The sequence below is a fragment of the Pleurodeles waltl genome, chromosome 5 (assembly GCF_031143425.1).
Source record: "Pleurodeles waltl isolate 20211129_DDA chromosome 5, aPleWal1.hap1.20221129, whole genome shotgun sequence".
NCBI classification, from domain to species: Eukaryota; Metazoa; Chordata; class Amphibia; order Caudata; family Salamandridae; genus Pleurodeles; species Pleurodeles waltl.
In genome coordinates, this window is record NC_090444.1 from 445907798 (window position 1) to 445926165 (window position 18368).

The window sequence follows — 18368 nt, forward strand, 5'->3', positions numbered from 1 at the left end:
CTGCACGGCAGTAAGTAGGATTTACCGCCAATGTTGTAATGAGGGCCTATATGTCTAATGCCATCACTATGGGCTGGGATTCCTAGCAATCATCTCGTGAAATTAGATGTTGCCTATCAATACCCAGGATTGCCTCAGCCATGGTTTTCTTTGGTAATGGAATGTTTTGTTTCATACAAAAGGTGGAATTGAAAAACCATTCTGACTCTTCCATCAATAAGCACAGGAACTCTCAAAGGGCCCTTAGGTGTAGGAATGATAACAAAAAATGTGAACATGTGTTGAATTAGTGGCAAACTGTTTTTTTTTTTTAAGGAAAAGGCACTGTTAGGGTTTGCCTGTTGAGAAGTCTTATTAATTTCCTGGTAGCAGAGGACATTTTCACACCAAATGCCCTTCCTTTACCACAACAAAAACACAGCTTTTCTCCTCTTCTTTCTTTTGCTGCTTTAGGGAGTATCATCTTCATTGACCCAGTTTATGCAGGTTCCTCCTTTTTTCCTTCAACTTGGAAAATTGGTGGTGGAATATTAGTGGTCGTGGGGTCTTCCTACTTCTTATACTTCTACCTTCTCTGATCGTCAAGCCTTTCGTTGTGCTAAAGTAGGAACCAGGGAAAAGGGCAGAAAATAATAAAGTACAGGGATGCCAAATGGTGACTGAGTACTATCGGCAGTCATAACCCTGCATCCAAAGAAAGTTGTGAGGCTTCTCTTTCCCTGGTGCCTCTTTTGTATCTACTCTGAAAGACCTTACCTTCCTTCTGGTTGGCTGTTCCTCATTAAATACTTGAGAACCCTCTCTGCCTACAACTAGGAAGCCCCACTTTTGCCTATGACGTCCCACCCATAACAGACCAGTCCTCCTTACCTACCACCTTATCCGTCTCTGTCTCCCTATTCTCCTGTTCTTTGTACAGGTCGTGAGGAATGGCTTCAGACATGGAGCATTACCATGTTTGATGCACATGAAAACATCTTGTTGCTCATGACCCCATGCAAATGTTGCATTGTTTTTTAGCTTTTCGCTTGCAAAATATTTCACAATTTGCAAGTAAAATTTAGCAAGACCTATGAATGAAATCTGTTGTTCTTTGCATTCAGGTTTTTGTGCTTTCAAAATGGCACGCTCAAGACTCTTCTACAGTTCAGTCCTGTTACCAGAAATTGTGTCTCGTAAGTACGCTGCCAAATTTTGTCTAAATTTTTATTTACTTAAATTCAGAGTAAGATGTTCTTCTCTATAATACACAAAAATGCCTTAATATTGTTATCATGCTACTTTTGTTCTTTTCCAAACATTAAAATATCATCTTGAAACGCAGTAGACCCTTTTTGGTTGTCAACCAATTTGTACATAAACCTCTGGGTTCCGAATGCCACAATAGCTAACCCAAAAGGCTTATTTTTATATTGGAATGCTCCTTCAGGCATTATAAAGCCTGTGAGATGGTTTGACTCCTCTTTTATTTCTATTTGATGATGCATATTTACTTATCTAGAGCAGACAGCACAGTGAAACCCCGCCCAGGAGTACAATGGGCTCGTGGATGCTAGGTAATGGATAACTAGCTACCTGTATGAGCCCATTCAAGCTCATAACATCAATTTACAGCCTTAACTTACCTGAGGACTTAAGAGAGATTATAACTGGGGAATAACACCCCTGCGTCTTGACTTTTGAGTTTTTCTAGGTGTCTTGTCAAGGGGGACAAATGAGGAGTGAGGCTTGTAAGACCTTGTGCTGGGTTCACTCTGAAAATGGTCTTCTTGTTTAAAGAGATTAATTACACTGGTTCTTGAGCAACAGGCATTTCTTGCAACTTGAGTGACTTTTTGCTTTTGCATGTATTATAATCATAGACTTCCATGCACGCCTTGAATTTGGCGACCAAAGCATCCAATTTCTTTGAGTTTATCTAGTCCACTTAAAAATATGCAGTTCATAGTCTACATTTGTCAGAGGAATGAAATGTTAGTACAGACAGCTCTTCAACCTCTTATATGTGTCAACCTCATCCTATGAAAGCATTGACAATACCAATAGGTCTGGCTTATGCATGAAAGTGCTTTTTATGTCAATGATGGATTTAGGCACTCACACAATCAATCATCACCAATCAGTCATCATTTATGCATTTATGCATTTATCCATCTACTAGTTCATTCTTGTTTTCACTGTCTGACACAACTGCAATAAAACACACAAACTCAAAAACATATACAAGGTAAATTAAAATAATACATGTATAAAAAAAATAACATGCTGTCATCTAAACACGGTGGATATATGGCTGCAATAATGAAACAAAACTAAACATAGCGGTGGATAACTGTCTTGCAGGGGTATTGCCAAAAGTCTATTGTTGGGTTAAAGTTAAAACATACCCGCCACATGTGAAACCAATGTGTTGGCCATCTTGAAGTGGTAAAAAAATGATACACAGTGGACAACAGCATTACATAATGGTCTTCTGGTTTTGAGGAAGAAGCGATGTGGATGCAGCAAACTGCAGATGAAATGAGTGGCAAGCAAGTGACCCATTAGCACTACTTAGAGATCTGTAATATCCTTTTAAGAAACCTTAAAATAATAAAATAAAAAGAGGAGAAGCAAAGAAATGAAAAGAGAACTGTAAAAGGAGAAAACTGAAAACTAAAGGACTGACCAGCCATCCTTGACACTGAAGCACACTCACTGTCAGGTGAATGTACACATGTGATCAGAAAATGTCATAATTTGCTGGGCAAGACAGCCAATGACTGGTGGATGAACCATTACCAAATGCAGTAAGCTGCCATCGATAAAAGCAGATTATAAATGGCAGAACAGAGAAGACCCAAGGTCCTCTGTGTAGCTTGATGTATGAAATATTTCATGATATTTTTATATTGCAAGAGCCTGGCAAACAACTATGAAGAGATTCTAGCAAGGATGATTACAATGCAAGTCTTGTCTTCTCCCACTAGGATAATAACCAACACTGAAATCCTTCCCTAAAGAGGCATCTGTGGCATTTTATGTAACAAAATACCTATATACAGGCTTTAATATGTTTTTAAAAAAACTCTCTACCCTAAATGCCTATTGCCTTTAACATGTGCTTTTCACAATTGAAATGTTAGTCCCACTGTGTTTATCATAACTTTTCATAATAAACAGATCAGACCTATGGCATCGGGTATATTTCTGCTAGTGAACTTGGCTTGTCATCATAACCTACTGAGGGCTCCTGCACTGAGATTAAACAGTCCCACAAGGCAACCATCAGGCATATAGTCTTAAAATTACATAGTATACAGAACATTTGGAAAACAAAAATACTTTCCCTCGTAAGAGAGCCTAAAAGGGATTCTGAGAGTGGCAATCTTCACTAACCATGCTTTATCAAAGGGAGTAACCAGCAGCCAAACCCATGCCTACTATGGTAATCTATGAGATGTAACAAAAGATCTGCTTTATTACAGAGTAATGACAATCTACCCTTAAATGCCTATTAACTTTAACATATGCTGTTTTTTTACTATCAATATGTCAGGTGTACTGCCTTAACTATAATTTGTCATTATAAACCATCAGACCTTTAACCTTTATTTTTGGCTTGTCACCCTAATAGTCATAAGCAGTGTTCCCTCTAAGCTGTACGCCTGGGTGGCCATTCAGGGTGTGAATTTTCACCGTGCAGGGGGCTTTAAGGAGCGCTCAAAACAAAAGGATCTCCTGCTGACAGGAGAAGAGCTTGCTATGAGCTGTTAATGAAGTCACAGAGAGGGCCCTGATATTTTCCCTCCCGCCCTTCTGACTTTTATTGTTTAAGTTGTGACTCCTTCACCCTACCACAATGCTTGGAGGAGCTGTTTTTGAAAATGCATCAGCAGCCCATAAGATTTACACACTCTGCAAGTGGAAAAACGGGGAACATTTGGGCAGATACTACAACTTCTATGATAAAAGCACAGCAAATGAATAAGCTGTTTTGGTAAAACCATGTTTATATTTGAAATAGAATGAATATAAAAGGCCAAGATCTTCAGAGAAAACAGTGTTCTAGTCAAGCTAACTTATTTAGTGAGGTGCTGTGAGTGCAGAGTGAGTATTATGCCTGGGGCCAAGTTCTCAGAGTGTATTGCCAGTGCAGGATAAATGGTGTGCCTGTATACGTGCAGTGTGCAACACATTAAAGCCAGACTTATTTCAGTTCACTACTTAATTTTTAAATGTTTGGGCACGTGTCTCTTCTAGTCTCAATAGAAAGTAGCATCATTTTTTATGGTTTCACTCAGTTCTGCACACAAACCCAAAATGTGTGCACAAAAACAAGTCACTGCCGCACAAACACTAAAATAATTAGAGGGAGCACTGGTCATAACCCTTCCCACAAGGCAACTATCAGTTGTGCTGTAATATAATAAAAAATATATACAATATGGAGTTGTGAAAACAATATAAATCTTATTATATTATATGGATAACCGTAGTGCAAATGGTCTGTCCCCATGTTTTTGTGGTGGATCACCAATTCCAAAAACCTTGCCTAGCACGGTAATCTGTGAGATTCCATGTAATAAAATAACTACCTAAAGGCTTTATGTAGCACAATATAATAAAAATCCACCTATAAAGCCTCTTGCCTTTAACACATGATTTTCACAATAAATAAGGCCTTAGTGCTATGACATAACATTTTCCAAGTGATCAAGTACTGCACTTAGCGCGTGGTGATAAAGACACCTCGGTCGAGAAAAAAACAGAGGAGTCCATAACAAAAAGATTTTATTGGCCTCAGGTATACAGGGATATTAGGAAGCATTGCCAGGCCTGTCACAGATGCCAACTCATTAATCCCTCTAATGAATATAAAGTTCCACTCCAACCTCTTCCCATAATAGAAGTGCCATTCACACGAGTTGGTATGGATTTGGTAGGCCCGTTAACTCCATCAGTAAAAGGACACCAATACTCACTAGTTTTGGTAGATTATGCCACCAGATAGCCTGAGGCCATTCCCATTGCTAGTATGACCACAAAAACGATAGCCCAGGCTATGGTAGCATTCTTTTCTCGAGTAGGATTTCCCAAAGAGATACTTACAGACCAGGGGACCCCCTTCATGTCCCGCTTAATGTCAGAAGTTTGTCAAATATTGGGAATCTGGCAGATGCGAACATCCGTTTACCACCCCCAAACTGATGGACTAGTTGAACGCTACAATAAAACAATTAATAATCTCCTTCAGAAAACCATTAATGGGTCAGGAAAGAACTGGGGGGAAAAATTGCCCCTCGTTCTCTATGCTCTCCATACACACATCCAATCATCCACAGGCCATAGTCCCTTTGAGCTCCTTTTTGGTTGTCAACCCTGCACCTTATTAGACATGCTTGTAGAGCAATAGGAAGAGGTAGATGAAGAAGGCAAAGATGTTCTATCCTATGCGAAGGACTTAAAAGAGACCCTGCACAAAGTGTGGGAAGCGACTCACACGTCTCTAAGAGATGCACAAGAAAAACAAAAGAAATATTTTGACAAAACCAGTAGACCTAAAACTCTAAACGTAGGACAGAAGGTATTAGTATTGTTACCTACTACAGAGAATAAGCTTGTGGCCCATTGGCAAGGCACATATGGTATCTTTAGAACAAGTCACTCCTGTTACTTATATGATAGAAATACCCACAGCTACTGGCAGAGAACAAATATACCACATCAATCTGTTAAAATAATGGCATAAAACAGATGATTCCCGCCGTATTCTATATGATAGTACTGGCACCATGGACGACCTACCACTATACCCCTTAGAGGCACAAAATAAAACAACAAAATGTTGGCCTCAGTTCGGTGCTTCTCTCTGACCCCTTCAGAGTTCACAACTGTCTATGTTAGTCAATAATAATTTAGATGTTTTCTCAAAACCCCTGGCAAAACACATTTAATACACTATCACATATGAACAATAGGAGACAAGGTAGCCAGACAAAGACTGTATCAAATACCCGAAGCAAGACGGAAGCTGGTAGAATAGGAGGTAGAAGAGATGTTACAGGCAGGTATCATTGAACGGTCCTCCAGTCCTTGGTGTTCTCCCATTATTCTGGTTCCAAAGCCGGACAGAACGATTAGATTTTGCATTGATTTTCGACAATTGAAAGCTCTTTCTCATTTTGATACTTACCCAATGCCTAGAATTGATGATCTACTGGAACGCTTAGGGAAAGCCAGATATATGACCACACTAGACCTCACCAAAGGTTATTGGCAAATATCCCTAAAAGAAGAAGATAAAGAGAAAACTGCATTTGCCACCCCCTCCGGTCTTCATCAATTTAAAGTCCTTTCTTTTGGCCTACATAGCGCACCTTCCAACGATTAATAGACCTGGTGCTCTGACCCTTTCAAAATTATGCAGCAGCCTACTTAGATGACATCATCATTTATAGTACTTCTTGGGAGGAGCATACCGCCCACTTGACCAACATATTACATGCCCTTAGAGATGCCGGTCTTACAGCGAATCCAGATAAATGTAAGATTGGATATGAGACCATTAATTACCTGGGGTATGTAATTGGACATGGAGTAGTGAAACCTCAACTTGAGAAGGTGCAGGCCATCACACAAATTCCCCTCCCCCGGATAAAAAATGATATTAGAGCCTTCTTAGGGATGGTAGGATACTACCAGCGATTCATTCCTCATTTTTCAGAAATAGCAGCCCGCCTCACTGCCCTGTTGGAAAAAAACAAAGCCAATCAAATTACACATCTCACAGATATAGAGAAAGCCTGCTTCGAGCACTTGAAACATCTCCTGGCTATCAAGCCGGTGTAGTGTAGCCCTGATTTTCAGAACCCTTTTCAGGTCCAAACAGATGCCTCGGATCAGGGGCTAGGGGCTGTCCTTTCTCAGGCTGATGAGAATGGGCTCTATCATCCTATAGTCTTCCTAAGTTGCAAGCTTTTACCCCGGGAGAGGTATTACCCTACCCTTGATAAAGAATGTCTGGCGATCAAATGGGTTGTCGAGTCCTTGCGTTATTATTTGGCGGACCTTTACGTTACTTACTGACCAGGCGCCCTTGACCTGGTTGGCGCGCCATAAGGACTCTAATGCTCGGGTGCTCCGTTGGTTTTTATCCCTTCAATCCTTTTTCTTTCATATTCGGCAGTCGCCTGGCTCACTCCTGTCCAACGCTGACTACCTTTCCCGTTATCCTTCTGACCTGTGGCCCAAACAGCCACTGTCTAGGGGAAGTGACTGTAGCAGGGCATCCTCTGTGGACACAACCCTCAGATGCCCAGGGGGTAAGTCTGCTGACCCTCGAGGCCCCGGGGGTATTTCCGGTGCTTTCTTCCCCAACCAGGAAGTGTTTTTCTCGGTGCGGAGGAACGCCGAGAAGCGGGATAGTGCGGGGAACTTTAAAGCCCCTGAGGAAGAGGAACAGGGAACGCATAACCAGACGACCACGGAAGAGCCAACCGTGATGCTGAGGGAGGAAAAGACAACGCCGGAGACAAGCCTCAGAGGTGACGAACAGGAGGCAGTAGGACGCTGAAGCCGGCCACGCTCTAGGAAGAGCGTGGCTTAACCAGGTACCGAAAAGGAGGTGGGTGTCACGACTCACGTGCTGCTTGCGCCTGGAATTTGCAGACCGGGTGGCGTGGATCTTCAATGTTCGGCTTTGGCCCAAAAAGGGGCGACTCTTTCTGGTAGCCACGGTGCTGTAGGCAATGGAGACGCCAAGAACAGACCGTGCCCTTCAGAAAATAGCGCCAGAGGAAAAAACCCCTTAGAAAAAGGGGAAAAACCTCCAACAGGAAGATTCCTGGAAAAAACAAGAACAAACAAACTAGAATCCAAAAGGAGCAAAAGTCAGGAAACACAGAATGCTGAAATCCAGAACCTACAGGAGAGGAAATCAGGAGCGAAGACACTAACTGAGCAGAAAGTGTTGCAGCGCAAGGAAATTAAGAAAACACAGCCCTTATATACCAAAAGACAGGAAGTGACCCACAGGAAGTAAAAGGACACCATATTAGACAGGGAGAGGTACATAGAACAAAACAGAATAGAAACCATAGAGAATAGGGAACAATGAATGCTGGGAAAAGAAAGGTAACCTGGGAAGGGAAGAAGACATAAAAAAAGTACAACAAAAAGACCCAAGAAAGAAGAAAAGAAAGAGGACAAGAAAGAAGAAAGAAGAACAGGTAAGAGGGGTCAAGAGACCCCAGCAAGGCGGTGGAAAACGACAGAGCGAGGCCCCATGCAATGCCTGGGGCCTCGAAAAGTGCATGAAAGGCTGGGGGCGCGCCGCGTTTTAGAAACGCGCTGTGCGGCCCCAGCCGAACGCCCGGCTTGTGCCGAACATTCGGCTCGCGCCGCACCACGCGGCGCGACAGTGGGGGGAGGGAGGGAGGGACGTTTGTCTTAATTTTTATTTTTTTTGTTTTCCCTTCTGTATTTAAACGACGGATACAGAAAAAGGGGCTGATACAAACATAAAGTGAGCTTCTTCTTACGCAGACAAAGCTTGTTTTTCTTTTCCTTTATTCATTTCTGTTATATTATACATATGCTGTGTGGACAGAGATAAAAGAAAAACAAAACAAAAGAGAAAAGGAAAAAGCAGGTTATGCTCTCTCTGAGATTTCAGTTTATATATATATATATATTCGTCATTTTTGTGCATTGTGACATTGTGAGAAAATTAGGAAATCAAGCTCAGGAAATAGAACACGACGGAAAGAAACTCCGCTAAAGAAAGGAAAATAAACTAAAAACAGAAAGAAAAGGGAAGATAAAGAGAAAGAAGCAAAGCAGGAAAATAAGGAAGGCTACAAGATAGAGAGGAGGACTATAGCAGAGAGGGAATCGAAAATAACAGTACAAGAAAAGAAAAGAAGCAAAGAGGTAGGAAGAAAGAGTCCGAAACAGTGAGGGGAAAGAAGGAAAGTAAAACAAAGGAGAACATACATACCAACCTTTATGTGTTCTTCTTTCTTTACATGCTCCTCCTGAGTCGCCCTCTGGATAAAAGAAGAACAAAGAGAGAAAACCTGAAGATAAAAGGAGAAGGAAAGACGGAGAGCAAAAACAGGCCAAGGATAAATGATTTAGAGACTGTAAAACTCGTATTTACCTTAATAAACTACTATATCAAAGACACTTGTGTCCCTCTATTATTATCACTTTCCTACAGAGTCCCAGAGGAAAAACCCCAAGGGGAAAGAAACCTCTTTATCAGGAACTTCCTGGAACAGAAAAAGGAATAAGTCAGGATACCAGGACTTCAAGGGCTGCAACTTAACAGGATGGGGAAAAAATAAGCAGGAAAAATGGACTCCAAAAGGATGGCAAGCCAGATCGAGAACCACCATTAAAGGAAGTGTTGCATCGCAAGAAGGGCAAGAATCTGTCTCCTTATATACTAATGAACAGGAAGTGACATGCAGGAAGAAGAAAGAATGCCATCTTGAATTGGGAAGAAGCCATAGGAAAAAGCAGGAAAAAGGCACCATTTTGGAAACAGAAGAAAAAGGAGACTCATGCATGCAGGGAAGAGAACAGAATCCCGGGAAGGAGAAAACTCGGCCCTGCAGCAGAAGCAAAAGAGGGGGAAGAAGGCCTCCAGGATCAGGACAACAGGTGAGTAAAGGGCTGCGGGCGGCAGGGGCGCTCTGCGGCAGTCATCTGTGCCACGCATTGAACGCGGTGATCCTCAACGCCCAGTCCACGGCTGCCGACCTCGTCGCGGGCAACAACCCACACGGCGGCCGAAGAAAGTTGAGATTGGATTGTGAAAAACCAAGCAACAGAGGCAAGTTTATATGCCCCTAGGCATTCTCATCCTTGGTTGGCGATTGTTGTGCTAATACAGCTGAAGTATACCTTTTGTGCCCTAGGGCCGCCTGACCTGTGTAAACTAGGAGTCCTCAAAAAAACACAAAATCGGCAAGACAGAGAGGAACTAGGCCAAGCTGTAGTTCAAACGGTGCAAAACGAGCAGTCCCGCAGGAGATGTAGCTGAGTTAGGGCCAGAGAAGGGTCCTGATGTAGCCTCAGGTGAGGAACAAGACTTGCTTCAAATTTTGGTGGCAATGCAACATAGCTTAACCCAGATAGATGGCAAGAAAGTCTCACTCTCATACAGCATGGATAGAATGACAGAAAGCCTTAACAAACATGCAGAGTGTCTGGATCAATCAGATAGGAGGGTATCTGAGGTGGAGGATGGTCAGACAGAGCGAGCTACCAACCAAGTAAAACTAAACAAAGAATTAAGCTTCTTACGCCGCAAGGTAGACGACCTAGAAGCCCGTTCCCGGAGAAATAACCTACACATAGTGGGAGTTGCAGAGTCCACCGTGATTGACAGTATGGAGGGCTTCAATGAACAGTTACTGGTGCAACTATTGGGGCGTGCTACTTTTCGTGACCTGTTCGTCGTGGAGCGAGCGCACCGATCCTTGGCGGCCCGGCCGCTTCCGGGGGCCTCTCCTCATCCTATTATAGCGAAACTGTTGAACTATAGAGATCGTGATGCTGCCTTGCGCAGCGCCAGGGAACTGAAAACTTTGCAATATGAAGGAATGACAGTCTTGCTGTACCCGGACTTCACGATACAGGTGCAGGAGGCGAGGAGACAGTTTATTGCAGGGAAGAAACAACTAAGAAACTTGCGCCTGGAAAGCAGAATGCTGTACCCAGCTAAATTAAGAGTAGAAGTGGACGGAAGCCCAATATTTTTCACGGACCACAAAAAACTGGATCAGTTTGTGAAACGCAGAGCGGCAGGTAAAGGGAGCAGCGGTGTCGATGACGCAGATTCCTAGCCAACTGGAGATGGGCTATTGGTCGTGAGTTTACAACCCTGGAAAAGTGCCTGAGCCACTAATATAGTGGAAACACTCTGATTAACCCTTAATCACTGACTGCACTTTAGAGACTGAAACTGTCAAATTTGGTATTGTACTGCAGAGGGGAAGATATATGAGGACTGTGTGTTTATTATTAGATTTACATGCAATATATACATTGGGAGTGGTTTGTTTGCAACAATGTATAGGTTACCGGCACATCAGTGAAATACAACATGGCCAGGTAACATTCGCCTACGTGTGTGCACCGCCTATAGTTATCATAGGGATAGATTACGTTGGAGAGGGTGGGGGGATGTTTCTTGGGGGAATAATCAGATGGGCAGGTTGGGGTATTGCCTATTGTGGGTGAGGGGTGGGGCCGCAGTGGGGTTGTTGGAGGAATTTTGTTTGCATTAATATCTATGCTTCGAGGAGTATGATTGCAGATACATGACATAGGAAGGGTGGACACAGTGTTGAAGTCCTATTATAACGGATGACCCAAACTCACTTATATCCAGATACACATAAGAGCTCTAGGAAGATCAGACTAGTTAGCTGGAATGTGCAAGTTCTCAATGATGCCCGAAAGACTCGTAAGATAGTGGCATACTTACATAGACATAAAGTAAACATTGCTATTTTACAAAAGGCACACCTGGCTCTGGATAGCCCTATGCTCACTCCGAGGAGGATGCAGGGACAGTTTCTGGCGGCTGGTTTCACCTCACACTCCTGAGGGGTACCGATTTGGGCCTCAAGGACTTCTGACATCAGCCTCTGAGAGGTGGCAGCGGATCCAGGGGGACGGTATGTGGTGGCACACTGTAGTGGGAGTGCATTGTCATTTTTACTGATAGGCTTGTATGGTCCGAACTATGATGACCCACAGTTCTACCGTGATCTGGCAGTTAGAGCGGACTCCTGGGGAGGTTTTCCACAGCTATGGTGTGGAGACTTTAATTGCACACTGAACCCTCCATTAGACAGGTCGGGAGGTGGGTCCCGCAGACCAGCAGCTGCGGCGAAGGCAATACTAGACTTGACTGCTAAGCTGGGGTTGGTGGACATCTGGAGAGATAGGCATCCAGAGGGAGGTGGCTAGACTCATTACTCAGCTGCGCACAACTTATACAAACGTATAGATTTGTGGCTGGTTTCCCGTAGTTTGCTTGGCAGATTGCTATCTGAAGCCCCTTGGCCTAGAACGTACTCGGCCACTCCCCGGTCCCGCTACTGTTGACTTTGAGCGCAATACCGACCCCGCCGTTCTTGTGGAGGTTTCCCCCATTCTCACTATTGGACTCGGTCTTTAGAGATGAACTGGCCACAGCGATCAAAGACTTTTTCCAGATCAACAAAAGTTCAGTGGCCAATGTGGGCATAGTATGGGAGACATTTAAGGTGTATATCCGCGGGATCACTATAGCTAAGCATGCTGGAGTTCTAAGATCAATAGGGGGTGTTTACAGCTGTTGGAGCAAGAGTTATCACAAGTTGAACAGGACCACCAAGTCACTGCAGATGTACCTTATTAGGACACATCCACGCTAAGTTGCAAGAGTTTCAGGAGGTAGCCCTTGCGGAAATTCAACACCTGGAGAAATATGCAACCGCTCAAATATATGGAGAGGGTGATAGACCTGGCTCAGTCCTAGAGAATCTGGTCCGTCCCCATCGGGACAAAAACGCAATTATAGCAATAAAGGAAGAGGATGGAGGCGAGATTAGAGACTCCGAACTCATAGTGGCCAGATTTCATGAATACTATCAATCCTTATATACCTCTAGGGTAGACCCGGACCCGAGGCACTGATGGACTATCTCACACATATTACGATGCCGCAGCTGACAGACACAGATAGGGAAGCCCTGACACCACTGACCTCAGGAGAGATAGAGAAAGCGCTGGGGGGGGGGGGGATGGCCAAAGGTAAGGCTCCAGGACTGACGGTACGCTTATAAAGCATACAAACACTTGTTACTCCCACACCTGAAAGAAGTTTACGAGGAAATGGTGGTGGAGGGGCTTATGCCCCGTCAATGAGGGAGGCAATGATAATCACCTTGGTAAGCCAGGGAAACCCCCAGAGCAATGCTCATCCTACCGTCCACTGTCACTACTAAACGTAGATGTTAAAATCTATGCTAACATTTTTGCGGATCGCTTGGCCAGGGTGCTGACGCACTTGATCAAGCCGAACAGGCGGGGTTCGTTCGGAGTTGCAACCTGACTATGAATCTCCGCACTCTGTTTGGTACGACACAGATTATCAAGCCAGAACTAAAGGCGGTAGCGGTTTTTTAGATGCCGTGAAGGCGTTTGATTCAGTGGAGTGGGGTTTCATGAGGGCAGTCTTACGGTGGTTCGGCGTAGGTGACTTTTTTTGCGCCTGGTTTCCACATTGTATGGGGAACCACTAGCCAGGGTTCGAATAAATGGAGTGATGACAGAAGCTTTTAAGATCATGAGAGGCACTGGACAGGGACGTCCGCTTTCCCCCCTGCTATACGTGCTGGTGGCAGAGCTCTTGGGGTGTGCCCTGAGAGAGTATCATGGACATCGCGGCCTTCATTTTCAAAATTATACCCTTGTGCTATCTACTTATGTGGACACCACATTATTATATATTAAAGATCCGCAGCGAAATGTTGCTCCAGTCCTCCGCGAAGTTACTAGATATGGCGCACTGTCCGGGCTCAAGGTCAACTGGGGCAAGCCCATAATGTTCCCCCTGACCTCAGTAACAACACAGGTGGATGTGGGTTTCCCTCTCGCGTGGGAGACGGAGTGAGTGAGATATCTAGGAATTAAGGTACACACAGACCCAAAGAAAGTAGTAGCTGATAATTTTGATGCTGCGCTTCAGAGATTGACGGGGGATGTGGAGAGGTGGATCAGGCTTCCATTATCTTTGGTCGGGCTTATAGAACTTATGAAAATGGTGGTGCTGCCGTGATTTTTGTTCCTAAATCAGAACATCCCGATAGTACTACCAAGAATCTATTTTAACACATTGAGAACATTACTTACTAGATTAGCTTGGGCGGGTAAGCAACCGCAAGTTAAGTGGCGCACCCTGACTCTTCCACATGATTTGGGAGATCTCGGGCCCTGGATCTGGAGGTCTACAGTGTGGCGGCGCACGCTGCGGTGGCACAGGCTTGGATTCATGGGACTGACGACTTCCCGTACCTAAAAATAGAGAGAGAGTTGGCTTCACCGGTCCCCTTGCAGAGCAGGATGTTCCACACCCTGAATAGATGCTATAAGGAATTTGCTTCCCTGAACTCGGTTACTCGTGCCTGGCATAAACTTTTACACGGACAGGGATTGGTCCTACTGTATTCCCCACATATGCCGTTGGACTGGTGCACCTGGCTTGTGCTTTGGTGTGATCGAAAGTTAGTACATGCTATGAATGAGCTGGGCATTAGCACTATGGGCGATTTATTTGAGGAAGGCATTCTGAAAAGGTGGGACTTGTTGGAGAGCCGTGTTGCCGATCCTACCTCTCTACTTCGATATCAGTATCATGGAGTGAGGCATGCGTTGGCAACGCTATTAGGAGACAATATGCGAGAGCCCCCAGACATACAGGCTCTCTCAGTAGTGATATTAAATGACCAACCACAGCGTCTAGTCTCCTGTCTATATGCACATATTCAGAACTCAAGTGTCCATGAGCTATCAAATGCGCGGCTGGAGTGGCGGAGAGAGTTGGGGGTTGGTTCAATTGACAGATGAACAGTGGCACTACTGCTGTGCCAGAACGTGTACAATTTCCTTGAATGGCAGACATCGTCTTATACATTTTAAGTATTTAAATAGAGTATACTACACCCCTTTAGGCTCCATAGATACGGATTAAGAGAGAACACGAATTGCCCTAGATGTGGGAGGGAGCAGGCTGGATTCCTGAATATGTCCTGGGCCTGTGATGGAGTGAGGCGCATCTGGAGCGCGGTGATTTGTGAAATGGAATCCATAGTGGGAGAGCAGCTTGACTGCGAACGGATCATGGCACTCTTGGGATAGGACAGGCATCTGCCGATAAAATTTCAAAAATTTATAGCTATCGGGCTTCTGCTGGCTAAAAGACGTATTGCTATGAGGTGGGACCGCGGACCAGTTCTGACAGTGGAGGACTGGCACAGAGAGATGGTGTACTGTAATATGCAAACAGACAACTACAGTGAACTGCTCCCACCAACCAATAGACCTGCGAAACACTGGGATATTTATAAGCAGTATCTGATTGGTAAAGAAACGGTATAGCCAGAAGCAGGTAATCCTGCTTGATATATTGAGAATGGACCGTGAATTATACAAATGAGGGTGGGATCCTTTAGTATAGTTCATGGATGGATGTCTCCAGATTGGATTGAGGAGGTCAACGTTCCTTGTCTCATACTTTGGTATTATTTGACAACATACATTGTATGTGGCTGCAATTGAATGATTATATGTGAATCGAATAAAAGCATAAATAAAGTTTTTAAAAAAAAGTCATATCCCTTATCCTCGCACAGGTGCAGATGTAAGTCATCCATTTCTTCTCTGGAGAGGGACATATACTCAGATTTCAGCTTATCAAGGAAGGATTGTACTACCCCAATGATTTTGTCTGGTTAAATTATGTTTTGTGAAGGAAGAATGGCACTTTCAGGATAACGTTGTGATAAGGCATCTTCCAAAATGTTCTGTGATCCAGGGATATAGGTAATGTAGAAGTCAAATTGACTAAAAAAGAAGGCCCACTGGGCTTGATGACTGTTTCAACATTAAAAATTACAAAGACACTGTAAATTCTGATGATCTGTTCTAACTTCAAAGGCTTCTCTGGTACCCATAAGGAACTGTCTCCATTCGTTACAGGCTGTTTTCAGGGTGAGCAGTTCTCATTCCAAAACAGAGTAATTGCATTCTGAATCAGTTAATACATAGAACAGATAAAAAAACTTATGTTCTAATCCATTGTCGTCCTGTCTTTGAAATAGTACGGCTCCTATTGTCCTTTCTAAGGCATCAGTGATGACTATTAAAAGGAGATCGAAAGGCATTTTTCCACTCATCACCTTCTTTTATTCGTAGAAGATGGTAGGCTCCTCTGAGATTCAACTTGGTAAACCTTTTTGCTCCTCTCACAGCTTCTAGGATATCTTTTATAAGGTATGGTATGGTGATTTTATTTAGCCAGTGAAAGTCTATACAGGGACGTAGATCCTTTGTCTTCTTTGGCACAAAAAAGAGAGGAGCCCCAGCAGGTGAAGAAGAGGGAGTAATCAACCCACTCTGTAAGTTTTCCTCCAGATATTCCCTAAGCGTCTTCTTTTCGGGCTCAGAAAGCGAGTACATTCTCCCAAAAGTAACAACTGTACCAGGTTCCAAAGGAATGGCACAATCATATTCTCTATGCAGTGGCAGAACTGGCTTTTCTGGTTTTTGAAACACAACTGCATATTCCAGGTAATGGCTGGGTACCCCTTGTACAGAGTTGATGGAATAACCTGCCTCCTTCTTTGTTAATGGGACAATGGTGGGCAAATAGTATTTTGTATGGTCACTGTAAAGTATGAATCACACTTCTCTGCACTGCCTTAAAACTCAGATTTGTATTGCCTCAGTAGTGTGGGGCAATGGTGGGCAAATGGTCTTTGTGTGGTCACTGTAACCGGAGAGGTGAGAGATCCTTCGCTCCTGATTCACACTTCTCTGTGCCGCCTTGAAACTCGGGCTCTGGGTGCTGGTGCAGATCCCCTCAAAGAGCTGCATGGTATCTTACATTACAGAGTTTACCACTCCCACCTCATGTTTGCCTCCCTGAATTGTGCCCAAAGCAGAATCTCCTCTAGGGAAGTTTCTAGCCTTTTCCCTGTTTTTTAGAGAGTTCCAGCACACAGACATTTTAAGGCATGGGCCCAGGGCCTCAGCCTTTCAGGGGGACCCTGAAAGAGCCAGCACTGTTCTGCAGAGTCCTACTCTGATGACCTTGAACACTTCGTTAACTTATTATTTTAAAATATTGTTTTCCTTTCATTTATTTTAATATGTGATGTGTGAGAATATATTAGAAACAAATTGTGGAAAAATGTGTTTATGTTGCATGCACCATCCATAAATATAAGTTCACATATGAGGAATGGGAGGGTGTCACATAGATTATGTGCAGAAATATTAGTGAGCTGCTGCTGTGTGCAATACTGAAAACAAACATCACTATCCCTGAATATTAGATGTAAACACATTAACGATTTGGGCGACATGAGTGACATGGCCAAAGAGGGCATGAAAGAGCTGAAACCTGATCATAATAAAGTCAGAGCTGTTCTGAACAGGACCACAAAATACGTTTGACCCAGGGCCCCCAAATTCCTTAAAATGTCCCTGACAGCAAATACCTAGATTATTGCAATCAGCAAAATGAAAGATTAACACAAAACTCTGTGTTAAAAAAGCAGCAGCTTGTTGTCAGACAAGTCTGACACCTGACTTCTGCCTTTGAACTGAGAGCAAATGCGACAAGTTTACAATTTGAGCTGTTCTTTCGAAATCCAGAAACCAAATTAGTTATCTTGAAAGTCTTTGACATATTTTTAGAATCTTCCAAAGCGAGCCATTTTGAGTGGAAAACTACCTTGCTATCTAACTAATTAATTATTAATCTACCCAGTGTTGAATTTGTGGGCTTGTTGTTTTGACCAACATATCCCTGCCATTAGTCTAAAAAGGGGATAAGGAGATAAAATGAAAGTATTCACATCTAAAGATGTACAGACTAACAAATGTCAATGAGCAACAGTGATATATTTCAATTTCTTGGAGGTAACATTTCTACATATCTGCATCCGATTCTGCTGTCCTGATAATGGCTGAGTGTTTCATCCTGGTCATATACAGTATTTTAAACATCAACCCAATGGCAGCTTAATTGTTGAATCTTTACATTTATAGATATGGGCCTCAAACGTAAGGACATTGATGATTACGTGTGGAGTATTCAGAATTTAAAGCCATGTCCCTTAAAGGCATGAAAAAGTTCACCTGCAGTCATGCCGAACAACTGTTGACATTGAACACAGGGCAGCGGATAATATCAAAGCTCACCTGAGGAGTAAAACGTATGAGAGACTTTCTTCTTCAGTCTTAAGGAAGGCCGGTGCAATGCACTACTCATGCAAATCAAAATATTGAAGAGGCTGCTGATATCCTACACAAGGTTGTGAAATCTCTGTGTGAAAGTGGTGTTACACTTTCACCTGATTGATCGTCCAATTGGAGAGCTGATTAGGCAGCTGTGCCTGTCTTTCAAAACATTTTAAAATCACAAATTTCCTGCACCTCATATTCAGGTTCATCATCGACCAAGAGAGGAGGAGGGAAGGAGAGCTGTCTGTGAAAGGAATCAGGTACATAGGGTTTCAATTGGGACACATGAAAAACTGGATGTATCTTCCAAGTCTGAGGTAAATGGAGACGAAAGGAATCTGGATTTATTACTTGAA

General features: G+C 43.4%; 1 long non-coding RNA gene across 1 annotated transcript in view; it reads left to right on the plus strand.

The window, feature by feature from the left end:
* The window catches only part of LOC138295757 (uncharacterized), a 103306-nt gene extending 85328 nt beyond the window's left edge, over positions 1–17978 (plus strand). Inside the window, exons 2-3 of the long non-coding RNA XR_011203680.1 lie at positions 1104–1175; positions 17818–17978. This is a non-coding gene — a long non-coding RNA (uncharacterized lncRNA). The remainder of the gene's footprint in view (positions 1–1103; positions 1176–17817) is intronic.
* The last annotated feature ends 390 nt before the right edge of the window (positions 17979–18368 follow it).